We start from the raw sequence: 25,136 nt of genomic DNA on the forward strand, positions 1-25,136 counted from the left end.
AAAAAAAAAAAAAAAAGCTCCCCACAGTGTGGGACAGTGGGGATCCCCCCCTCCCCCCACCTAGCAACAGCCGATGAGTGGCGGCTTTTTTGTTAAAGAGTCAGGAGCTGGGTCAGGTGGGGCAGCCATGGGGAGGGGAGTTGGGGGACACTCAGGGGGACTGGGGGAGCAGGCAGGGGATGGAAGCTGGCAGGGGTCCCCCCATGGTCACCTCCTCCAGCCTCCCCTCCCGCACCTCCTACTTACCAGCATGGAGCCCCTATCCAGCTCCATGATGCAGCCAATGGGGACTGCCTGAATCCCCAAAGCTTTCTAAATCTTTTCCAAATCAATTTGGAGAACTTTGAATCAATTTGGACCTTTTAATTGGTCCCGATTTGATTGACGTTCAGAGATTCGGCCACCCAATCAGGCTGAATCTCCTCTGAATCGAGTCAGCACCCAAAGCTTTGCACAGCCCTAATATATACACACACTGATACCACCAACATGCATGTAACACACCTTAAAAGAACATGGCCTTATCTTTTCAAATGTTTTCTTCTTTCTCACTGTTCTGACCTTTGTGTTTGTTCACACCTTGCCTCTTATTTTATGCATTTTACCTAAATTATAAACTGCAATCCAACAGTTATAGAAAACAGGAACTTTAGTCAACTATTTCATCAGGTTTAATAGGATTTTTTTCATTAATAGTTGCATCCATTTGTAAATATGTATAATCTCTCTCTTTAATTGTAAACTCTTTAGTACCAAGAAGATGCCTTTTTGACTTAAGTACCATGCTTAATTTTTGGGTGCTGCATTAATAATGAGACGACAGCTTATATGGATTCCAGTTTAGCTTTTGTGCATGTCTTTCAGAAATCTACCTGTTCTGTTATTACACAAACATCAGGCAAAGTTCAATTTCAGTAGTTCAAAGTTCAATACTATTGGTTATTGTGGTACAAAGTGATTGTGCTATTTCTGAGACACCAAGTGTTTTTCATAGATTAACTTCAGTTATGTTTAAATGAGGTGGTTTCTTATCTATTTTCTCTATTTTAATACTTATTAATAACACTTTATTTGCATTTAGTAGCACAGAAATGCAATACATGGTTTAAAAAAAGCATTTAGGAGCACATAGTGCCTGAAATACAGCTCTGTGTACAGGATGTTGCATGGCTTACCCGAGACTGTGGAAAAAGTAATTTATGGTGCCTTCCAGCAGAAGCAGATAACTACCCCACTGTCCCATGTTGCCTCAGTTGTGCGGTCAGTATCCATTTTCTGCTCAACATGCCAGCCATTGCCCATTTGCATGAGGGAGATGCATAACCCTTGTTGTCCATATCCAAAGCAGTGAACTTATTAGCTGTCTGCTGGGAACAACCAGAGCCCTATTTTTTTTTTTCTGACAGAATTTAAACAGCTAATTGGTAAAAGCTAAAACAATGACCATTTCATTAAGTTTTTCTTTCTTTTCTGTGTACTTTTTCCTGATGTCTTACTATTGCATTTGTTTTTTCTTCAGTACAAGATGTCTCAAGAGTTTAAAAAACATTCATTTGCCTCAGGGCATAAACTTTCTTTCGCACTCCAAAGAAACCTATTATGATGGATAAAATATTAAGAACAATTACATAAAATAATGATAAAGTCAGCCAGCTGTATGTTTATGAAGAACATTTTTAATTAAGTCGTGCTATTTAAGATTTCCTGAAGTTATCTGAAAGAGTTTGACTTAAAATTAAGTGCTGGCTCTTCTGATTTAAGCCAAAAAGATAGTAATTAGACTTTGTCTGAAAATGACAAATATCTTGCAATAAAACATTTGAAAAACCTGGGGGGATTATTTTTTAATGGTTAAAACAGTTTTAATCCAATCTATTATCAATTAAAAATTGTTTGTTTGTTTTTTTAATTAAATCTAATATCTCATGGTGTTTTGAATTGCCTATATTATTTATTTTATTACAATAAAGCTCATCCACAAATATATATATTTTAAAAGCCCAATTTTTCTTCAAAATGTATTTTGATGGGAAAAAATTGACTAATATTAATTGTCATATAAATCCTCTCTGGGTAAATCTACCCTATTACTGTGTCTTCATGTGGGTTACTGGTGGGATTAAAATTACTTATACATGTGTCTGTCAGTTTATTTCCTGCCAAATCTTCCGGTAAAGGAAAGAAAATGGGCCTTTTTCATTAAATATTGTAGGTCATGTAGTCTCCTGCATACAAGCTCAGTCCTTCTCTGCTGCAGTACATACCTGTATTTTCTCACATACCACACCCCCTAAATAAGATATACAAAGGGGCAGATCCGGAGGGGGGCAGTTTTGATGCACTTGATTTCTGATGCGACCGAAGTTTAAAAGCAAGTGCCTTTTCACTAGAGACAAATGTGTTGTTTTATATCTGATGATGCACCTGACCATGTTCACTCCCCTTTTCAAAATTCTAGATCCATCCTTGGATACACAACTTATTTTCCAGAAGACGGAATGGGAGGGTTAGGGGAAGGTTTTTTTTTTTCAGTTATGATTAATTGTGAGTCAGCCATAGAGTAAATCCTCTTGCAAATACAGAATGTCTAAGAAGTGTGGCATCCCAGGAGCCAGGCTGCATGAGGCATCAGGAACTTCCTGGTATGGTAGGACAGGAAAGAAGACTAGGTCCCCTACTGTTGCAAAGGCAGTAGCACAACTGTTTCTTTTCTTCTTTTTTTTTTTTTTTAACTGTAAACACTTCTTTATATCAGTTCTTGTAAATAACAGTGCTGCTTCCATACCACAAGCATCATGAAGGTACTACAGGCTCCACGCAGCAGCTCATTTGCCCTTAGCCAGCTCAGTTGCTGCTTCAGGCATAAGGTACAGTACCCAGCCAATAGCTATTATAAATTCCTTAGTATCTGTAAGAGAGTTAACGCTGGATCTCTTTCCTTCTGCTGGCTGGGCCACAGAGAGTGGGAGCCAATTTCTGTTCCAGCAAAGAAAAATCTGCTTCCTTACTTATGATGCACACTTCAAGTTTGGAGTTTGATATTTCAGGAGAAAGGTGTATATAGTAGATGAGTAAATGCAGTCCCATTCAACTGATACTCATTCCGTTGGGCCAAATGTTTCATAGTTTCATAGTAACTAGGGTCAGGAGGGACCTGAACAGATCTAGCCTGACCCCCTGCCACAGGCAGGAATAAATGCTGGGTTCACAAGACCCCAGACAGGTGATCATCTAACCTCTTTTTGAATTTACCCAAGGTTGGGGCGAAGACCACTTCCCTAGGAAGTTGGGTCCAGATTCAGGCCACCGTAGCTGTAAAATATTGCCTCCTGATCTGTAACCTAAACCTATTCTCCGTCAGCTTATTACAGTTGTTCCTCATCACCCCAGGTGGTGCCAGGGAGAAAAGGGCTCTTCCTATTTGCTCATGATCTCCCCTGATGAGTTTGTAGGCAGCCACCAGGTCCCTCAGTCTCTTCTCATACGTCCTGTCCTGCTGCCCTCTCACCAAGCAGGTGGCCCTCCTCTGAACTCTCTCCAGGCTGGCCACATCCTTTTTAAAGTGTGGCACCCAGTACTGGACACAGTACTCCAATTGCAGCCTGACCAATGTCGCATAGAGGGGGAGTATCACCTCTCTGGACTGGCTTAAGATGCATCTTTGGATGCATGACAAGGTATGGCTGGCCTTGCTGGATGAGGTCTGGCATTGGTGGCTCATGTTCATCTTGAAGTCAATAATGACGCCAAGATCCCTTTCCGTCTCTGTGCTTTCAAGAGGGGAACTCCCCAGCCTGTATGTATGCTGTGGATTCCTTCTCCCAAGGTGCAGCACCCTGCATTTATCTACATTGAACCCCATCCTATTCTCATCTGCCCACTTTTGTAGTCTGTCTAAATCTAGTTGCAGCCTCTCTCTCCCTTCAAGTGTGCCCACCTTGCCCCACATCTTAGTGTCATCAGCAAACGTGGACAATGTGCTTTTAACCCCCTCGTCCAAGTCATTGATGAAGGTGTTAAACAGTGAGGGCCCAAGGATTGAGCCGTGGGGGACCCCACTGCTCACATCTCACCAGGTTGAGTACGACCCATCCACCACTACTCTCTGGGTGTGTCCCATCAGCCAGTTTTTTACCCATCCAACTGTGCAGGCGTCAATGCCACAGTCGCTTAATTTATTGATGAGGATGGGGTGAGAGACAGTGTCAAAGGCCTTCTTAAAGTCTAGAAAGACTACGGCCACGGTGACATCATCATCCAAGGATTTAGTTACCTGGTCATAAAAGGCAATCAGGGACCTGCCTTTGATGAACCCATGCTGGCTGCCTCGAGCATGATCTCCCCTGCTGCCCCTCCCACAGATGTGCTCCTTATTTTCTCCAAGATCTTCCCAAGGACCGAGGTGAGGCTTACGGGCCTATAGTTACTTGTGTCCTCCTTTCTCCCTTTCTTAAAAATGGGGACCACATTAGCTAGTTTCCAATCCCCAGGCACCTGGCCAGATGACCACGAATGCTCATACAGCTGGGCTAAGGCCTCCGCAATGAACCCTGCCAGCTCCCTCAACACCCTTGGGTGGAGGGCATCTGGACCTGCAGATTTAAAAATGTCCAGCCCTTCCAGAAGATCCCCAACTACATCTGCGCAGACCCAAGGCCTGACAGAGCTATCCTGGAGATTGTCGCTACCTCTGGTAGGAGGGTTGTCACGGTCCCTGTTCAAGAAAACAGAGGCAAAGAAACTGTTAAAAATATTGGCTTTCTCATCTGGCATAGCCACAAGGTTACCATTTGAGTCTTGCAGGGGCCCTACATTGCCTGGTGCCCTCTTCTTGCTCCCAATGTACTTGAAAAAGGACTTTTTGTTGTCCTTAATCCTGGACGCTAGCCTGAGTTCTATCTCTGCCTTGGCTTTCCTAATAGCCCTCCTACCCTCATGGGCCGAGGAGGAGTACACCTCCTTGGTGACAGCTCCTCCCTTCCACTGGTTGTACACCCCCCTTTTAGTTCTCTGGTATTGCTGAATGTCCTTGCTGAGCCAAGGGGGTTTCTGAGCACTCTTATCCCCCTTGCTTCTCTCAGGGACTGTTACCCTTTGGGCCTGGAGGATCACCCCCTTAAGGTACGACCATCCCTTAGGACACTTTGGGCTTTGTATATTAAATCTCTGACCCCTTCTTTCCTCACTCTTTTACCAAGTTGTTTTCTCTCTAACACTTCTAGTCGTATGTGATTTCTTGTAATTGTATGCGTCAGGGAAGTTGTTTGGCAAAATGTGCTGTGTGAAAGAAGTTAAAGGGGATGGTGGGAGACTGGAGAGGAGACATGTAGCCTATGATGTACTGTATTCATGGAAAGAGCAGGAGGGGTATTAATGGGGTGAGGAATATAAAGTTTGTGCTGTTAAGCGGCTTAATTTTTCATTAGCCACCTTGCATCGATTTGTGTCATATTTTTCCGTGTGTCAGCCTACTCTGCTTCATAGGGTTTGTTTGTTTTTTTAATTTGATGAATTCTACATTTTAAAATCTTAATTGGGATTTGGGATTCAATAAAGTGGGAGGGGTAAGCCTGTTGAGGATTGAGTGCTAATGAAACACTAATATGTCAACAGCAAACTATTGAACACTTCTCAGCTGGCTGATAAAATCTGACAGGAAAGCATAGCTCCTGACATAAGATTTTGTATGTATACCAGATTCCACTAACAGCTTTGCATCAATGAATAACCACAGCATATAAACTTTGGTTATATTCTGAATAATTTCTCTGGGAAAGTTTTGTGTAGAAAAATATTTTTTCTAAGAGCTTGTTCAGTAATGAAAAACACAGTATTCTCGAAGCCCAATTTCAGAACTTTCTAGTTACAAATTTAAGAGAAACCAAATCCTCCCACAGATATGAACACAAACACACACAAGCAGCCTCAAAATTGAACCTGTGCAAAAATTTCACGTGAATTGGCCACATATATTTGAGACAGAGATAGCTTGTGATATAAGTTAACAGACCAATTACATAGTTGGAAGAGCTACATCAAGTCCTTGGGTGAACTCAATGCCTGAAAGCTTGTCCAACAGCTTTCCTAATTATACAGTTATTCCATTAAAAGATACCCACCTCCAAAATCCATTTTTCCTACTGTTCCTGGGCCATCATGACTACAAGAGTCCTCCAACCCTATCTGTATTTTGAAGAAATAAAGATACAAGTCCCACTGATCTGATTGGATTTTGGAATTCAGTTCCCAAGAATGGAGTCACTTCTAGATGCTTCATAACATGTAAATACACCATTTCAGTTTCTACATATAGAGCTTGAACTGATGAGATTCTAAATACATACAGCAAAGTATCAACTCCCACAACTATAATTACAGGTGAGGGCAAGACAACTGAATGCAAAACACATCCTGTCAGATTGAGTCGGAGTCTGTAGTGCTTTTATTTCATATCATTTAAAATGGAAATCAGACCACTTAGGTTCCCTTTTTCAGGGCCTTTCCAGTTAATATAATTAAGGCTGGAGTTACAAAAAAGAGTGAGCTAAATGATTGGTACATTTTCCATATCAGATAAGAATAGGGAACTCTGGTGATTTAATAAAACCGCCATCACCAGAACAACAACCACGATACCAACAACAATAATAATATTCTATCTTTGAAGTATGTTCTCATACATTTTCTTCAGAAGTGTTTCTTAAGAAGTTGTGTTTTAGGACAGTACTGAAAAAATTGCAACTCTTTCATTATGGAGCTATGGAGCCATGAGAATTCTTGTTTTTATTTATTAGGATTAAAAATACCCTTTTGCTGAAGGTTGGTTCAAGTCTGGTACATGACTTCAGCTCTACTGTCAACCTTGTGTTAGACCTCTCCATAGGGATGATTTTTGCCCATTATGTAGATTAAGAGAACTATCCATCACAAGCTGTTTCTAATCCCTGCTGGTTCCCATTTCCATTATAACTATAATTATGCCCCAGATCTTGGTTTAAAGCAAAAGGTAGGGATCCGGCTTATGAAAGAACAGTATTATATATTTGGAGCTCCAACAGCTATTTTTTCTTCCTAACGATATTACCCCTGATTTGTACCTTGAAACGTTAATGCTTTACAGTGATCCCTCTTTATAGCATTTGCTCTCCATTCCAGAAGGTTGTCTAGCTTGATCACCTCTGTTTTTGCAAACAAGCACTTCACTTCCAGCTGTTGGTTGTCTTCTATTCATGCCAAAAATAAGTATTTCTTCCAGGCTTGTTCCTACTTCCAACTTCAATCCCTCTCTCTTGGATTTCCCTTTAAACATATCACAGTCCCAAATTTTCAGGGTAATAAAGTCCTTTTTATAGCTCTTTCTCCCAAAAACAAATTCAAAGGGCATCCCAGATCAAAATTTTCAGTTTTCTTGCTTAAACACTGGACTCTGACTACAGTCTGTTCTCTCTTTCAGTTAAAACCGGTTGTGTTCCCTAACATTCCTTTCTAATTCCATATATTAAAAAGGGTGTCCAACTGGAGGGCTATGTGTAGCCTGCAAGGTGTTTGTAGCTCCTATTTAGCTCCTATTCTCCCTATTTCTCCAACTGTTAGAGCACCTAGGATCTCTAGGTTTCCCCTCCTCCCTCAGCTTGAGGGGAGCAGGGGCAGGAGGGCAGTACCACCCATGGTGCTGGGGGAGCCTACTGCATGAAGCAAATAAGCTGAGGTGGGGGCTGCCTGAATGTATATTATGGTACAGAACCTCCCACAAGCATACGGTTCAGTGGTACTGGGGAAGCAGACTACCCATGCATGCATGGGGCAATCCTGTTGTAGGGGTGACTGCCTGCATGTGCAGTACAGCAGGGGCATGCAGCCTGGGCACCCATGGCATGCACTAGCTTCCACCTGTGCAGCCTGTGCTTCATTCAGCCTCCATCCTCCTAAAAGCTCAGCAGTCCTTTATTATAATATGGAGTTCCTTCTGGATATTAGTTGTATAAGAAAACTTGCTGACTGATTTTTATGGCAGATGACTAACTACAACCAGAAGCTTGTCAGTTTCTTTAAATACTGAATGCTAAGATGCAAGTTCAAACTAGAAAGATGGGAAGGATTTGTTAGGAGGGAAAGACAGGAGGGAAAGATGGAGATAGATATATACACACACACACGTCCCTGAAATAATTTTGATTCTGTTAATTCCATTGGTTACTTAAGTACAAAATGTGAAGGAATAGCTAAGGGGGAAAGGGAAGCTGAGAGTCCTTAGTTGATTAGATTTTGGATTTTTTTTGGCGGGAATGGTAGAATAATCATGATGATGATGAAACTCTGATTTATATAACATTATTCACCATAGATATTCTGTAGATTAATAATGTGTATATTTGACATGTAAGTACATATCAGGATACTTGTAGCACTCTAAAAATACTACTACTAATCCAATACAACTAATAAAATAATCAGCTCTGGTAGGTTAAAATGGATAACTCTATTGAATGATTGTTTTCACAGAAAATAATAACTATTGGCAGTTTTATTTAATCATTAGACTATAACAATGATTTGGATTTCTTAAAATAAAGGGCTTTAAAGGAAAAAAGGTGGGAATTAATCATAAATGTCTAAATTGGATTTAAAGTCAAAACTCATCATCTCTATTTATATAATGATACTTCCATACATAACAGAATTTCAGTATAATTTGGGGTCAGAGAGAAGGATTAATTGCAGTTTGTTTTCAAAATTATATCCATTTGTATATTCATGATCCCCAACCTCGCATCCTGCATATAGACTCCAAATGTATAAAAGCAAGAAAATATAGTGTGTGGAATCAATCCAAAAATGTATTCCTTGTTTTTTCACTGTTTTTATGGTGTTCAAGAAAAAAGCATAAAAACAAAAAAATGCATCTTTGAAAATGTAACCTAATTAATGTCACGCATAGCATTTACTGTGTTCCTTCAACACAGCTTCAGTTCCTCTTGTGGGGGAATGTTCATATCCATTGCAGTTGCAAAAGAGAAACTCACTGGATTGTGTTTCGGATAGTACAAAGATTTGTACCCTGAAAAAAAGACAAAAAGCTTCATAAAGCTGGCATTTATCTATCAAGCATTCAAAATAATAATTCATGTATGAATCTAGTTCCTGAAAATGAATCTCTCTCTTTTATGAAAAAATTGTTTTTGGATTATTTTCAAATATTTTTTAAAATTGGGTAAGGTACCATTTGTTCACTCTGTCATTTTCCATTTAATTTTTTTCTCCTAATTTGAGCAGAAAAGGACTGATTCCTACTCCCTTCCCCCAGTTGTTGCCAGCTGCAAAAGATAATTTTCCAGCAGCAGGATCTGGCTTTTGACAGACCTCTTACATAGACACTGTGTACAGATTCCTAAGGGGGTTGATTCTACATCTGTCATGGGATTGTGCTGTTGAAGGTGTACATGGGCTGTTAACTCCCTGGGTTTTGTTTTTCTTTGAATACCAGAAGAATTCTTTGTTTGCCATTTCTGAAGATGAGTTTTGGCCATCAGCAAAAAAAAGGGCTATAAACGATGCATTTTTCGATGATAAAGGAGTAACTGTTGTCAGCAGAACACATTGCGATTTCCTGATGAACAAAGGGCATTTTAATAAGTCTCATTAATGTAGATGACTGTCTTGTGACACCTGCATGAAACCCACCTCCAATAGGCATCCTCCTGTCTTAAACAGGCATTGTAAAATATCTTCAAGGTTACCACTATAATTCTGTTTGACCTTTAAAGACCATCTTTGCCAGGAATCTAGGTTTTACTGGTCCCTTGGGTGAATGCAGATTTTTGTTATTTTATAACTTTGTAATGTCAGCTGATAAAACTTAAAGCTGTTTTTTGTTCTTCTTTGAGAAATAAGAGGATGCTTGTTTTATTACTAAACTGCATCAGAGCTCCAGATGAGCAGAACATGAAAAATATGTGTTGTAAACTATCAGCAAGAACCTGGGTGCACCTACATGTGCACTTCACTGTAGAGTTTACTAATTAGCTCTGCAGTAAGGCACCACTGTCTTCACGTGCACCAGTATTAGGAAGCTGTAAATTAATCCTCCATAGGATAGTACTGTCACTGAAATGTACATGTAAACAGTGACAAGGGCTGGCTGGGGCAGGAAGGCGCTAAACTATGGGGCCTGCCTTCTGCCTAGCCCCACACTGTAGTACCCTTGAGCTACAGCCTCTCTGCTACCCAATGCTGTCACCTGGAGCCTGGGGCTGCCTTGGCATAGACTGCTGTAGTCCCAGGCACGTGTGTAGATGCTGTGCCTAGGAGCTGTCTCAGATGCAGGCTGTGCCAGAGTTTATGGTGTCGACGAAATAGCACGTGTAGATGCACCCACTGTTTTAATGTAAGTCAAGACTGGTACATAATTGTTGGTGAATCTGAAAACTACCTATCCACCAGAGTTATGTTTCAATAAACATTGTTTTTGCAGGGTTACATAATTGTATTTAAATCTTAATAAGTTTTTTGTTACATTTTAAACAAGAAAACCTTTTGTATGTGAAGAAACTCACCAGTGAAAACAGAAGCATTCAAATCAACAAGTGGCTAAATTAATGTTTCCTTTTCATTAAGAAGTGTTTCTGAGATCTACATTTAAGCATCTATTCAAAGTTTCAAACAGAAAGATATTTTAGAGTAAACCAACTAGTTTTATATTTGATGAATCATATGCTTGTACCAGCATAGGCACAGAGAAACCAAGTTAAGTGTGGACTGCAAAACTAACTCAAGAAGTTGAGTAAATACTCAGGGCATAGTTACACATTACAATTAGCACATGCTGACTCTAAGGAACTTTAAGTTGTGTTAAAGTTGGCACATGCTATGAGAGGTCACATGTTAAGGATTAATACCCTCTCTAACCTGCACTGCTCTGACCTACTGCTAGAGCAGGGGCAGGCAATTATTTTGGGTGGAGGGCAGCTTTCTGAGTTTTGGCAAGTCATCGAGGGCCACATGGTAGGCAGCCAGGGGCTGATAAATATTAATTTTCTTAATTTTTTAGGGACACTGCGAGCTGGATAAAATGGCCTGGAGGGCCTCACGCATTGCCTGCCCCTGTGCTAGAGGGATGGCAAGCAGGGGTGTGCCTAGAAGCTGCCAAGTCTGTACCTGACAAGCTTGCCAGCTCTTTAGGTGGAAAGACAGGCTCCAGGCCCGGGCCCCTGTTGGAATGAATTGGTTCCCTGCCAGGCCCACCAGCCCAGATAAGGCCCCTGTTGGCTTGGTTCAGGGCCTGTTATCTCTTCCACTGACCTACCTGCTATTTCCCAAATTTCCTTCAGCTCCCCACTCACCTGCAGGGAAGCAGGGGGCTGGTATCAGACTGGAAAGCAGTGGCAGCTGCTAGGTGGGTTTCTCATCCGTGCCTACTCCTGGGCTTGGAAGAAAACTGGGGGGGGAGTGAGGGGGCTGTGCAAGGGTGGTAGTGGTGAGGGGTTCCCTTTCACTGCCTACTTCTGGGCTGCCTGTACCCTGTACCCTGTACTGTCCCCATGCAACCAAATCCAGTCCCAAGCACTCCCACTGGGCCCTGTTGCTGCCTGCTAACCTGCTGTCCCCCACACCCCTACCACAGATACTGCTTGGCAGCTTCCCATGGGGGCAAGGAGTTGCTGGGTAGCTGTGAGGCCTGGTGAGGGCAACAGGGGCCCAATGTGAACATGTAGAGAGCTGCCTGGCCCACGTATTCCTCTCCTGCAGATGCCTGGCAGCTCCCCACCCATCCCCTGCCCTTCTTCTCTCTGCCTACTTTTCCGTGTCTCCTTCCACTCCAGCCTTCCTTTCCTCTTCACCTTCCCTACTCACCCCTTCCCCACAAACATGTTACCTGTATGTCTTCAGATGCCAGTGCAGGGCCATCAAGTGCTAAAGGAAAATTAGTCCATGATGGGAGCAATGCCTCATGGGATGCTAGAGGACTCCAAATTTGTCATTTATATTGGTGATCAGCCAGAAGTTAAAGTAACTAACTCTAGGTAGCTGAGTTCAAAGATAGTCCTTGCCCGAAGTGATATAACTTTAAGAGGATTAGAGGGCACTTGGTACTTGTTAAGGAACTCAAACATGTGGATAATCAGGTTTTAAGTGCCCTTAATCTGATCTAATTGTATTATGTAACCTCACCCTTAGTTAGCTCCATTGACTAGGCTATCAAAATGGTAACTGAATTTTTGTCTAGCTAAGATATGCTATTTCCACTAAATACTTCAGAGTCTTTTTAATTGGACAGCATTAAAAAAAATGAATAACTACAATGGTGCCAGTCACTGGATGCCATGTAAATTGTATGACTAAATTTACCCTCACATAAATTAAGTCTTCTCAGAGGAAGTCATAGGATATAATTGGAAGTCATAGGAAGATTGATATAGTTGAAAATAATGGACTTGGTCAGTCTTCTCCCTCACTTGTCCTTTTCCCCTACATGCAAGAATTGCAAGCCAGCAAAAGCAGCCTCTTCCTCCCCTCCTCCCTGCCCCGCATTTACTTTTCCAACACTACAAATCATTGTCTACCTTTGTCTTTGACAATCCCTTGCAGTCAAGGAGGGTTGTTCTCCATGATTGTCTTATCTGTGGGTCTGAAGATGGCTGACAGGGCTGATCTAGGATCAACAGACTCTGTTGCAATTTGGTCACATTTCCATGTGTGGTTGGTGGTTCCAGATTTTTGTTTCTGTCCATGACACATTGTTTCTGCCACACTCACTTTTCCATTTCCTGTTGTCATAAGGTTTCAAAGTACTGAGATCCATGCAGCAGGGTCTTCTTCCTTTTGGGGTGATCCTGGATGATAGTCTCCCCTGAGTTGATGTTGATGTTGCATTTTTTCAAGTTGGCCTTGAGAAAGTTCTTGAAATGCTTTCTCTGCCTTCCTCTTGAGTGTACATGTTGACTGAATTGGGAGAATAAAACTGGCTTCAGGAGTCTTGAGTTGGATGCTGTGGCTGGTCCAGCAGAGTTGATGTTGAATGATCATTACCATATTGGCAACTTCTATGCTACTTTTTTTCTGAAAAATGCAATGTTAGATGTAGCGGTGGTCAGCTAATGCTGTGGGCTCTTATAGATGAGTTATCATTTAAAAACCATTGGAATTTTGAAAAATAGTTTCAGGGCCTGGTGCTCATGAAAGCCAGGGACTATTTTAAATTGAGAGACTAAGATTATATATGGAAAGGAATGCTGAGCCTTAAATGAGACAGAGGACCATTTGAGAACATGTAGTTCAATAACTGTTTGCTATTGGCCTCTACAAACAAATTCAAATAATTCTGTGTTGGTGTTAAATCCTACTCTTTTTAAAAGCTCTGTTCAGGAACAGCACATTCATAAGTAAAAGTAGACTAGGATAATTATAAATCATTAATCCTCTGTCCACTCATTTCGTATTCTGGGGGAAATTATCCACCACTTAAATTCAAGTATGCTTATTGCGCTACAACATAACAATCTTCAAACTTCCAAAAGTGTCCTTATAGGCCTTTGGATTTTCATTATTTTTAGACTGTTTGGCCTGCATGTCTCACTAGAGAATGTAAACACTCACAGATTGTTCATTTTAAAGATTTGGGAAAGATTATCACAGGCCTATAGTAGGTGTTTTGTGAACTGAATATTTTCTGAGGTTGCTCCATCTTAATGAGGTGTAAGTGTTACTTTCAGATTGTTAACTGGATCTGCACACATTGCACTTCCCTCTTAGATGATGTTATTAATGTAGCAAGGTCTCTTTCTCCTCTCTGAATTATTTTTTTTAAAGCATCCACCTCACACTTTCAAACATGCAAATTTATGCCAAGTTCTAGTTTTGGTATATGGAATACATCTATGTAATCAGTCTTGAAAATTTAAACTCAGAATCCATCAGATGCACCGATAGGACATTCCTTGAAATTCAGATTTCATAATATTTCTGAATATTTTCATAAAAGAGAAATAATTTGTACTCCAGGAACAGGTGCCTCCTTTTAAACATATGATTAAAAGTGTATGATAAGTATATTTAAAGTCTACAATAAAAAAAAAAAGTTTAGTCTACAAGAAATCTATTCAGAATTGTGTTGAGTTGTTATATAATCCATATGCAGGAAGAAAGACTACAAGGATGTATATTGTCTGCTATCTAATTGCTCATATTTTCTATTTTGTTGCAAGCATTTTAGTGTATACATTTGTATTATTAAGGATACTTTTAAATTTGACAGCTACTCAAAAATCAGATAACATACTGCAGTCTAGTACAGTGGTATTAAACTTTTTTCCCCTGTGGGCCAGATGGGCAGTGCCTCTGGTGGTTCCAGTCCCTCCAGTGGATCTCTTCAGTGTTTCCAATCCAGTGCCAGGGGCCCACCAGTGGGGCCCGATCTAGCCACGTGGATAGGAATGGGAAGAGGAAGAGAAGCTACATTTGGCCTCATGGTGAGGGGGGGCATGACTCAGCTGGGTGGGGGGGTGAAGAAGACATGGCTTGGCCTCACAGCAGGGAGGAGGGCATGGCTCCGCCCCAACCTGGCCCTGTGGGTGGGAAGAAGGGCACATGGCCTGGCTCTACAAGGGGGAGAAGGGGTGTGGCCCATTCCCACAGTGGGAAAGGGGTGCAGCCTGGCTCCAACCAGGTGCATAGGGCATTGGGTCTGATAATTTGGCACGAGAGAGGGTGGTCATATTACTGACCACTGCTACACCACTACCAAATTTTCTGACCCATGAGGAGTACCATGGGCTGGATTACAATGCTCTGTGGCCTGTGTTTGGCCCAGAGGTTGGAGGTTGAGTACCCCTGGTCTAGTATGTGGCAAACTGCTATTTGTGATTGCAAAAAAAAAACAAAAAACTTTCACTGGGCTTAGTAGGATGTGTTTTCAAAAATCCCTGGACTAGGAGAACAGAATGTAACCAATTAATTCATACAGTCAATAGGCCAAATCTGCTGATAAGGATAAATTACACAGCATGCAGTTTGGGTTGCTATATAGTGGGGAAGAACTTTATAATCTTACCTTTTCACTCTCTTGATCCTGATATTTTTCTATATCGGGGTATTAAGATATCGTCCTTGGGCTTCTAGAGTGGTCAGGAATTTGGAGGTAGGGTGAGCAGGGGCCGGGGTCACCACCAGAATTTGGGGTACTGAGCCCTGATGGCTGTGGGGGCAAACAATGATTGCATTAATTGTCATGCTGCCTCTGCTTATCCCACCATCAGAAGTCTGTCTCAGTGCATCTCATGGGGCTGCTCACAGTCTAGATTTGACCTGTGAGGAGCCCTAGAGTCTAGATCCAGCTTGATCGGCCAAGTGAGTTTTTACTTTGTCTCTCTGTCTCTCTCCCTCTCTGTCTGTCTCTCTCTCTATATTGCTAAAATATGTTTTATGGACAAAGTTAGAGGAGCCAAAAGATCACTTCAAATTGTGCCACACTGCCCTAACCATGACAGGTTACAAACACAGTCCAGCATTCTCCATGGGATGGTTAAATTGGCTTTATATCCAGATTAAACTGACAGTGTAGTACAGAGCTGTCTCAGCATATTAGAACATCTGGACCACTATGCCAGTTTTGTTAATGTCCTTATAATTCCATAATAAAATTACCATGTTAATATTCCTGTCCAAATAGTAGATGAATAAGCCAGTCTATATTCAAACTTAGTATATCTGTAAAAAGGCACAATTTAGAAAAATTTTATTTAAGCATAGTGCTTCTTCCCCATCCTCTAGTATGTTCAGCCAAAAACCACTTGATGTGTTGAGTTAAGGGACTTATAATTGAATTTACACCAGAGATGAATTTGGCTTTTTATGTTTAGTTACTTCATTAGAAGATTCTCTAAAGTGTGCTTTGAGTACTATTATACATTCTTTTAGTGTATTGTGGAGTACAAAAGAAAGCAAGTCTTAATTCTGATTCTCCTTAGTTTATGTCTGTGTTAGACTTGTTCTTAATTAAACAAGATTTTTTGGTGGTTCAATAATTAAAAATTAAAGAACAAAGTACACCATTTATGTGTGTTTGGATGGGAGGGGGAGTGAAATTAGAGTGAGTAGTTAAAAGTTGTATTTTACCTTCAGATGCACATGTGGCTGCTGTTCAACTGTATGTTCTTCTCATGCATGTGAGAGCATTAGATCCAACATTTACTTAAATGTATGTCTAAAAGAATTGAATTAAATCCTTTTACATTCCTAATTACTTCATATGAAATTAATTTCCTCCTTAAAATATTTGGTAGAAAAATGTGATTTCAAAAGCCAGTGTATGTGTGACAGAATAATAGTTTTATTGCTGAACTACAGCAAAACACCAATTTAATGATTTTATCTAGTGCATGGCAATTAGCAGTAGCAGTACTTTACAGATAGCAAGTCAGCGCTTAATTTTTATTTCAGAAACATCTTAGTCTTTTATTATGGTGAGACATCTACTGCCCTCAGGACTAGCACCATGTGTTTGAATTCACTGCAGACTTGCAAAGCATCCCCGGAGAGCTTCATCACAGATGCCAGCCTACTGTTATATACCCACAAGAATCTGTTCATCCCTCATTGTATACGCAAGGAAACAAAACTACACAGCAGAAATAATTCATGAGAATGCACCACAAACAAAAAAGGATTAGTCTGAGTTGCCATAGCGGGAAGTTTATAGCTTCTGACATCTGACTCTGGTTTTGTGGCAGCCCTCAGGATTTATCAGAAGTACCTTATCTCTTCTCTATATCTTGCAATAAGTTCTGTAAATTTACAGCTTCAGACTACGGTCTGCTGTACTGGCACCAAGAGTCTGTCAGTTTTATTGAATTTCCCATAAGCGTATTTAATTACTCACTAAAGAATCTACTAAACAATCACATCTCTTTTAACCAATTAAGAGCACATTAAATACTAATGAATATTATGTTTATAAGAAGAGATGCTGCATTGTTTTTAGATATTCCCAAAGTATTGTCAGTATATCTTCAGGTTCTACATCAGGTTAGTGCTGAATTGAGGCCTACCCCCCCCCCGACGCCATGCTCTGCCTCCCACAATAGCAATTACAACTGTGCACTAAAGGGAGTTGGGGGTATACAAAATTTGTGGGCATCTTTGTCAGTCACTTACCACAGTAATCGCATCCATATAATAATCTAGATTGCATAGCATTTGTTTTTATATAGCATTAAGTCAAGTGTCTCCTCTATTTCCATGCAAGTGAAGAGGACTCCTGTTGATTCCAATCTTATTGTACAGCTGGATGGAGAGTGAACATAGGCAGTGTGAGTTCAGCAGTTTAACTGAAGTCTCTCTACATACATTGCTTTGTGGGTCTACTGAAACAAGGTCTGTGAACAGCCATTTGTTGTGGCCCAGTCCCCCCAGACACCCTCCTTAACGAAGTTGATTTACTTTTTCATATAACCTCATAGAGAGAAGCTTCTTTATTGAGAGACATTTATTAGAATTAAAAGAGAGAAGCAGTTGAAAGATTATACAATGCTACCATCAGGTTTGGCAAAAAACTGAAGAAGCACTAGATATTTAGTATATGTGTAAAGTTTAAGGCTTGGCACATTCTGCAGAGGGATGTATGGATTGTTAACCACTTCCAACAACTAGATCCTCAAATGTAACAGCAAAGCACTCTCAGCAAATAGTTTTTCAGTTGCTCTTATCAATATTGTATCTGCAGTAATCTAACACATTTATTGCATTTCTTACTCTAGCTTTCTTTTTATTGTTGAGAATTGGGCCGTTTAGTTTTGAGGTGCTTTTTCTAAAAAAAAAAAGTGCAAAAAGATGAAGCCTTCTATTCTTTTTAACTTTTCTGAATAAAGTTGCTCTTGGAATCTAATAATGAGGTTTAAAATTTTAGATTTATTAAGAATATATTGCATTTAACTTATAATTGACTTAAGTTATTTGGCAAAATTGAACATAAAAGATTCATAAGTATATGTCAAAAGTAGCCTGAAAACAGACTTCGAATGTGCTCCTTATGACAAATTATGAGCTAGGAAGCTCTAGGAGTTAGAGACATTTACAGACACTTCCTCACAGCCTTGAAATGGTGTATATTATTATATAAACAACTCTTGGTTCAGACAACCAGCACCAGCAATGAAGCCTTCTTTATATGGTATCAGCTCTATTGGACAGGACAGGTCATACATACGCCTGACAACCAGCTCACTTATGGTCACTAATCTGCAGGTGGGCAAAAGAAGTGAATCAAGGACACCTTGAAGTCCAATCTGAAGAAATGTCATATTAACATCAATGCCTGGGAGACTCAAGCATTAAATCATACCTCAATGGTGCCATGATGCACAAGGCATCTATTCTGAGTAAACGTGCCTCACTGTGGAGGCAGATGAAGAAGGGAAAAGGGAAGGAGTGCTTCTCAAGAGCAGAAGACGCTAACTGTAGAGTTATGTGTCCTTCAGACCAAGCTAATAACTTGAACTTCTACGTTGCTATTTGTTTGGGGTTGTTAAAATTAATGGTGAAAGAAACTCGGGGAGAAACTATATTTGTACCATATCCAGAGTATTTACTATGCTAGGAGCATGGTAGAAACACCACCTGGTTACAGAGCCAACAATATTAATGTAAGTTGGATCAGGTCTTTGCTTAGGATGCGTTATACTCTGCCTGTTTTAATGTGCAAACACTTTACAGCATTAGATTGAAACTGCCAAGTGTTAGTTAAACTTTTATGTTTTCGGGAATAGCATACTCAGGCTGACAAGGGATTGTTTCCATGTTGGATATAAAAACATTTTGAATAATTTCAAAATATATCAATCCAGTTTTAGTACTGTAAACTCTGTGGTTGCTAGATTAAATGAACTAAAATTACTTTCTTTTCCCTAGGTTTTTTTTCTTGTGTGTTATGAAATGTTTTTTTTATCCATTAAAAACACTAAAACACGTTTTAATCTTATGATGATTTTTTAATATATATTATTGCACATACACATGAACAACCCCCTATGATTAAAAGCATATCAAGACTGAGAAATGAAGCAGTCAAAAGTTAGGAAATACCAAAAATAAATTCCTCTGTACAACTTAAATTTTTATATGAATGAATTATGAAGCAGTATTTAATTATGTGATCACCCAGTGTTCTTCCAGCAAAATCCCTGTTCTAGTTCTGGTTTTAGGCATCAGTGTGCCCATTTGCAGCTGGAAATATCAACAGCAGCAGAAGCCCTCCTTTGCCCCTGCATCCTTGCATGGGACATGCTTAGTATAGAAGGGATCTTCCAAAATGTGGCTTACACTAACAAATTCTAAATGTGATTTTTAAGGGCACTTTTGGAATGAACTTTTCTCTGCCTTTATGAAATGGTGGAACCATTTTCATCAAACCTGCCCATAAATGATTCAACTGGGGACAGACAACTGGTATGAAAATTTTCAGTCAGAACGGATAAAGTTGGGCAATGTCGTGAACAACTGAAAGGAGTATTTTGTAATGAGGAGTGCTTGTCAACCTTTAACTATGGGTATCATAACAGATGAGATATTTCATTGTTTCTCAGAAGGCTAGCTACCTCGCTAATGGATATTTGACTGTATTCATGTACATGAAGTCAGTGGTGAACCGGTGGGAATGCAAATGGGCTTCTAGTAATATCTGTAAATATTTTATTCAAGTAACATAGAATATTTCTCACTGAAAAATCAGTTTGGGGGGAAAAATTACCCTGAGATAAATATTCCACTTGTGACCATACCAATACATTAACTGGAGTTATATGCCAGTATTTCTTCTCCCCAGTGTGTTCAGCATTCATATGTCTTGATACAGCTTGCTTTGTTTCCACTCCTTCTCTTATCAATTTATCTTGGTTTTTATTCATGTTTATGTTGCTGTCCAAAGCTACTAAAAACAAGTTATTTAGAAACTACAAGTCAGTAGAATAAAGTAAAAAACTATATCTAGTGTTTTTACTTAGCTTGTTATAAATGCTTCATTTATAGCCTAACAAACAGATAAAAGCTAAGAAAAAAGTGAGAAGAAAATAATATAAAATATAAAACCATTAAATGCTGCAGAAGGCAATTCCTAGTAATTTTTCATTTGCATTTTCAGCCCTCTCCAACAAAATGACAAAAGGGGAAGTATAAATTTAATAATTTTCTTGCCCTCCCAAATTTATATTTCAAAATAATTCATGTACAGTATGAAATGTGAAAGTAAGTGTGTCAACCCTGTTAAAACAACAGGAGAGATCCTCATCCTGGTATAATCTACTATTAGTCCCTTGAATTTGCAATTCTAATTTTTTTTCCCCACTGGCTTAGGACCTGGACCAGTAGCTTAAACCTAATAATAATACTGACTAACTCTCTGTTTTTTCTCTCTATTTCTTGGGTGTTAGCTGAAATCAAGGCTGCAGATTTTGACTAGGGTGTGCCAGTGCTCCTGTGGGACTTAAAGCTGGGGAACTAAAGGATCTTTCCCTTCTGCTTAGAGTCAGACCAATTGCCATATCTGGGGTCAGGAAGGAATTTTACCTCGGGGTCAGATGGGTATGGACTGTGGGTTTTTTTGCCTTCTTCTGCAGAGGGGGTTGTGACCCTCTGTTGGGATCTCTTGTAGGTATATTAGCAACCTTTTACAGAAGCAGGACATTGGCTGCCATAGTCCCCTTGCTTTACCTGTGGCAGGTTAGGGTGCTAAATCTTGTGTAGTTTCAGGGTTGACAGTAATTTTACTAAGAGGTTAGATTATGTATTTTTATAGGATGCCTTAGATAGGGATGATCTTGCCTCAGGCAGGGGATTAGACCAGTTGACATGTGGATATCCCTTCCAACCTTACTTCTCTATGATTCTGGGACTATGCAATTAAAAACAAAAATAAATAAATAAAAACAAGCCCCCTTTTCTATAGATACCCTTTGTACAAGTTTGTAGTCTAGACATGCATTTCTTTATCAAACATAAATCCAAAGTGAAGATTCTGACAGTCTTACACATGGAAAGTAACACCTTTATTCATTTTTGGAAGAAGGTTGGAAGATAAATTATTTAATCTGACCTTGAATTATTTAATCTGACCTAATGTACTCCTCCTTTACTGTTATACTGTGTCTGCTTCAGTCTTTAATGTATTAATCTTCATAATATGTCTGTGCAGTATGGAGGTACTGTTGTTTTCAGTTTTGGAGAAGAAATTAAATCTCTTCTGTAAAGACCAAGGAACCAGAGCATGGTGTCAGAAATGTAAACTAACACAGAGTTCTAAGGCTACACACAGACATTTGGGGAGGTTAGGAAGAAGTTATATCACAGTAAAAATGGCCACCAGATCTAACTTAGTTTTCTCAGGTGTGGACCTTACACTTAGACCCCTAGTTACATCGATCTAAGTGTAAACTGTGCAGAAGTTCAGGATGGTTAAATTAGTCTAAAAATGGTCAACCCAATCTAAGTTAGACTACCTTTGAGATGCAGTTCAGTGGAAAGACCAATCTAATTGTACTTCTGTACAGTTTGCAGTGCAACCCCAGGGCTGGGAAGCCCAGCGGCTGGCCCCAGCCCCAGGGCTGTGCTTTTCCTACCTCCCTCTCTCCCCCCCCCAGCACCAGACTATTTTTATCCCCCAGGTCCTTTGCCTCACCCTTAGATGGACAATCCCCTCCACAAACTACCTAAACCTCCCCCACCAAGTCCGCCAAACACTCCATTCTGCAGGCTGTTCCCACTGCTGGTTTTACCAGTGTTCACTAGTGCTGGGAGCCAAGGAAGTAAGTTGCATGAGATCAGGGGGAGTTCATTATCTGAGGGAGAATTGAGGAACTAAAAATAGCCCCTGATCCTGGGAAGGGGAAGAAGCTCCCTGATACCCCTAAGCTCCAACGTTGTTCCTGCTAGCCCAGCCCCCCTGATCCAGCCAAACTCTCCCAGACCCCACTGAAAACCTCCCATGGGCCCTTCTAGCCCTTTCGATAGCCCCTTCAATCCCCCCAAGCCTCTCTATAGACTCTGCTCCCCCCCAATCACTCTAACCCCCCTGCATTTTCCTCCTACCTCCCAACTTATCTTAGATTGGGTGGTCATTTTTAACTCGATCTAATTCCTTCCCCCCCTCCCCCCATGTCTGTACCTATCCAACGTCAACAAAAGGATTTGTGCATTGAAATGATTGGCATTTCAGAACCCAACTTGTAAAAAGCCAGCTACATATTGGAATCCATAGCCCTGGACTACAGCCTATAGGTTTTCAGATAATAAATAGATTCAAGCAGGTACCTCAGAATGTAGCCCACAGGAGCCAGTCACCTGACTACCTAAGCTAGACATAACAACAGGGGCGGGCAAAATATGGCCCACATGCCAGATCCAACCCACTAAGGGATTATATCCAGCCCACAGCAGGTCCCTCAGCCCCATCTGGCCCAGGCACTGGAGGTAGCCCAGGCATTGACAGCAGGCCAGGCTGTGATGCATGTAGCTGGTTCTGACAGCCTCATGCAGCAGGGCTGGGGCAGCATGACAGCTGTACTCACTTCCTGGCTACCCCTCTGGTGGCTCCTTCTGGTAGCTGCCACCATCAGACCCAGCGCCTGTGTACCTTAACCCATCCAACCTGCACTCAGCCAGGGTTTGGACCCTATCAGGCCAGACATGTGGCCGAGCAGATAGGATGGGGCCACAGGCTGGCAGGAAGCAGTGTCCAGGAGCAGGACAGGAAGACAGGGCCAGGGCTGGGATCTTGGGGTGGTGATAGTATGCAGCTGGGGCCCAGGACAGAGCCTTGATCCACTACCTGCACATCCCTGTGATGGGTGTCTGTTCCTGCCCTTGGAACCAGTGCTGGTCACAGGTGTGTGTGAGGAGTGGATCATGGCTCTACCCAAGCTCTGGACCCTGGCACAGCCCAGCCCTGGCCTTGCCTACCTGTCCCGCTCCCAGATGCTGTTTCTCATTTGCCCATGGATCCATCCCAGCCATCAAGCTGAGTGTGGAGAAGAATCATTTAGGGAGTTTTGGTGAGCTGTTATGGGGGGAAGAGGGGTTGCTGACCCACCCCACGACAGCTGACCAAAACTCCCTAGGTGGGCCTTCTACCCAAATAATTGCCTACCCATGCATTACAAAGTGCTGAATAGAGAGAGATGTATTTAAATTTTGCTCCTCAGTCCCTCAGGTAGAGGTATAAATGGAAACCAGATTTCCCAGACCTTCCAGATCCTGTGGAAACACTAACCACTGAGTTATTCATAGAAGGGGACACCAGCATCACCACTGTTTTGTGCGGAGCCTTACTGATTAGGTATGTCCTGAGAACTTTTACCAGACTGAGCTACACAGTTGAGGCAGGCAGAAGAATGCCTAGTTTTTGAATCCTGGTGATACTTAGGCCTCAGCTACTGTCCAATGTGAAGATAAAAACATTTCTGAGTAGGCCCCAAAAATGAATAAATATCTAAGAAATTTTACTGGCAAAAGTTTAGGTATTTTCACACATTTGGGGCACGTACGGTTAGGTAGCAGCTGAGTGTGGATTTTGAGGACCTAAATTCAGAATTTATATTTCTAAATTCCACTAAGACTCTGTGGATCTATCTCAAGGAAACCAAGGTAAAATGGGAAGTTCATGGCTTAGCAAGGAATGGAGTCAAGGTCTTCAAAGTACTAAAATCACTCTCTAAAGACCATACCATCATTCCTTGATAGATGAGTTTGCAGGAAATTTGCACTCCATGTTTAAAAGTATAGTAATACAATATTTCATTTCTTTGATTAAATCAGAGAGTCTTCCATGATACATACACTAGCTAAAGCTTTGATCAGTTTACATAGTTTTTTGAAGATCTGTTGCGCTATACCAAAAGGCCTGGTCCTGTCAAGGTAATTGAAGTTTTCAGTCTAATTAATTTTAGGTATTTTTGTTATACCAACAAATCCAGTAGACTGGGGTCAAGTCTGTTGTACTGGTACACGTCCTTCCAAAGTATTAACATGGACTTATCTTGTGTCTGGACAATTATCCGTGTCAGTTCATCATTGTGCACTGCTAGGTCAGGAGTTCGTTTAGAATGTGGGCCGTTTGCCTAACCTGAAGAAAGAGCTCAGTATCATTCCTTTCTTGTACTTTTTCTTCTCTTTTTTTACTGCTTCCACCCTTTTCTGCTGTCACTTAGTTAATTTATAACTCTAGGTTTGGACCCTAATGAACTCCAAATCTATCACGTGTAAGCTTTAAAGAGTATTGGCTGTAGCATAGACATAATGACTTCCATTGTTGAATATGAACATTCTAGTAGTTGATATATTCATGAAAACCCTTGTAAATGTAATTTCCTAATAATATTTTATTACATTTGATGAACCACATGTTATGCCATATGCCTGTTACTGTTGTTTTTTTTTTAAATAAGCTTGCAGAGTTAAATATATTAATGGTAGCAATACACTTATATTTGTAGCATCTGCATTTAATTTCATTAACTTCTCAATGAACAGGGGCAATTCGGGTAAAGACCTATTGAAAAAATACTGGAATAGATTACTTTTAGGTCAGTAGCATAACTAAAGCGGGGTGACCAGGGCAGCACCCCCAGGCATCGTTTTGGGGGTGAAGGGTAGAACAGTAACACCCATTGCCAGAGCCTCAGTCTGTAAATAGTTCTCCATAAAAGAGATCCTTGGGTATTGCCTATTCTCCACTTATGACCAAGTCATCAAAGGCAATGCTGACTGGGAAGAGAATGGATGTTCAGAATGATTACGTGTGTCAAGGCCTCAGCATAAACAACCTGATCCTGCCAGAAAATTCTTAGAATGCAGCAAAGACAATGCAAGTGGAAGGTATTGAGGGACTTATTTCTGAGTAGCGCATGTGGTCTGGGATTTGTTACCATACAAAAGAGTTGATGTCACAAGCACAGTATACTTTGATCTTGGTCTTAACAGTCAGTTCTTATTTTTCATTCATGTGCTTAGCATACTCATGGTACCTTCTTAATTCCATCTTATATGAGTGTCTCCGGGTTAGGGTCAGAGGGGATCTCAGAAGAGAGAGCAACCATTTCAGAGGGGAGAGCACCAAGGGTGATGTTGTGGTGGGTGTGTGCTATAGAACACCAGAC

The 25,136-nt window shown here is 40.8% G+C and overlaps 1 protein-coding gene across 1 annotated transcript in view; it reads left to right on the forward strand.

The window, feature by feature from the left end:
• Positions 1-25,136, forward strand: part of ZNF804A (zinc finger protein 804A) — a 383,608-nt gene that overhangs the window by 115,669 nt on the left and 242,803 nt on the right. The gene's annotated exons all lie outside the window — the stretch shown is intronic.

This window comes from Gavialis gangeticus, unplaced genomic scaffold (assembly GCF_001723915.1).
Source record: "Gavialis gangeticus isolate Ggan-Ray unplaced genomic scaffold, GavGan_comp1, whole genome shotgun sequence".
In the NCBI taxonomy this organism is placed as follows: Eukaryota; Metazoa; Chordata; order Crocodylia; family Gavialidae; genus Gavialis; species Gavialis gangeticus.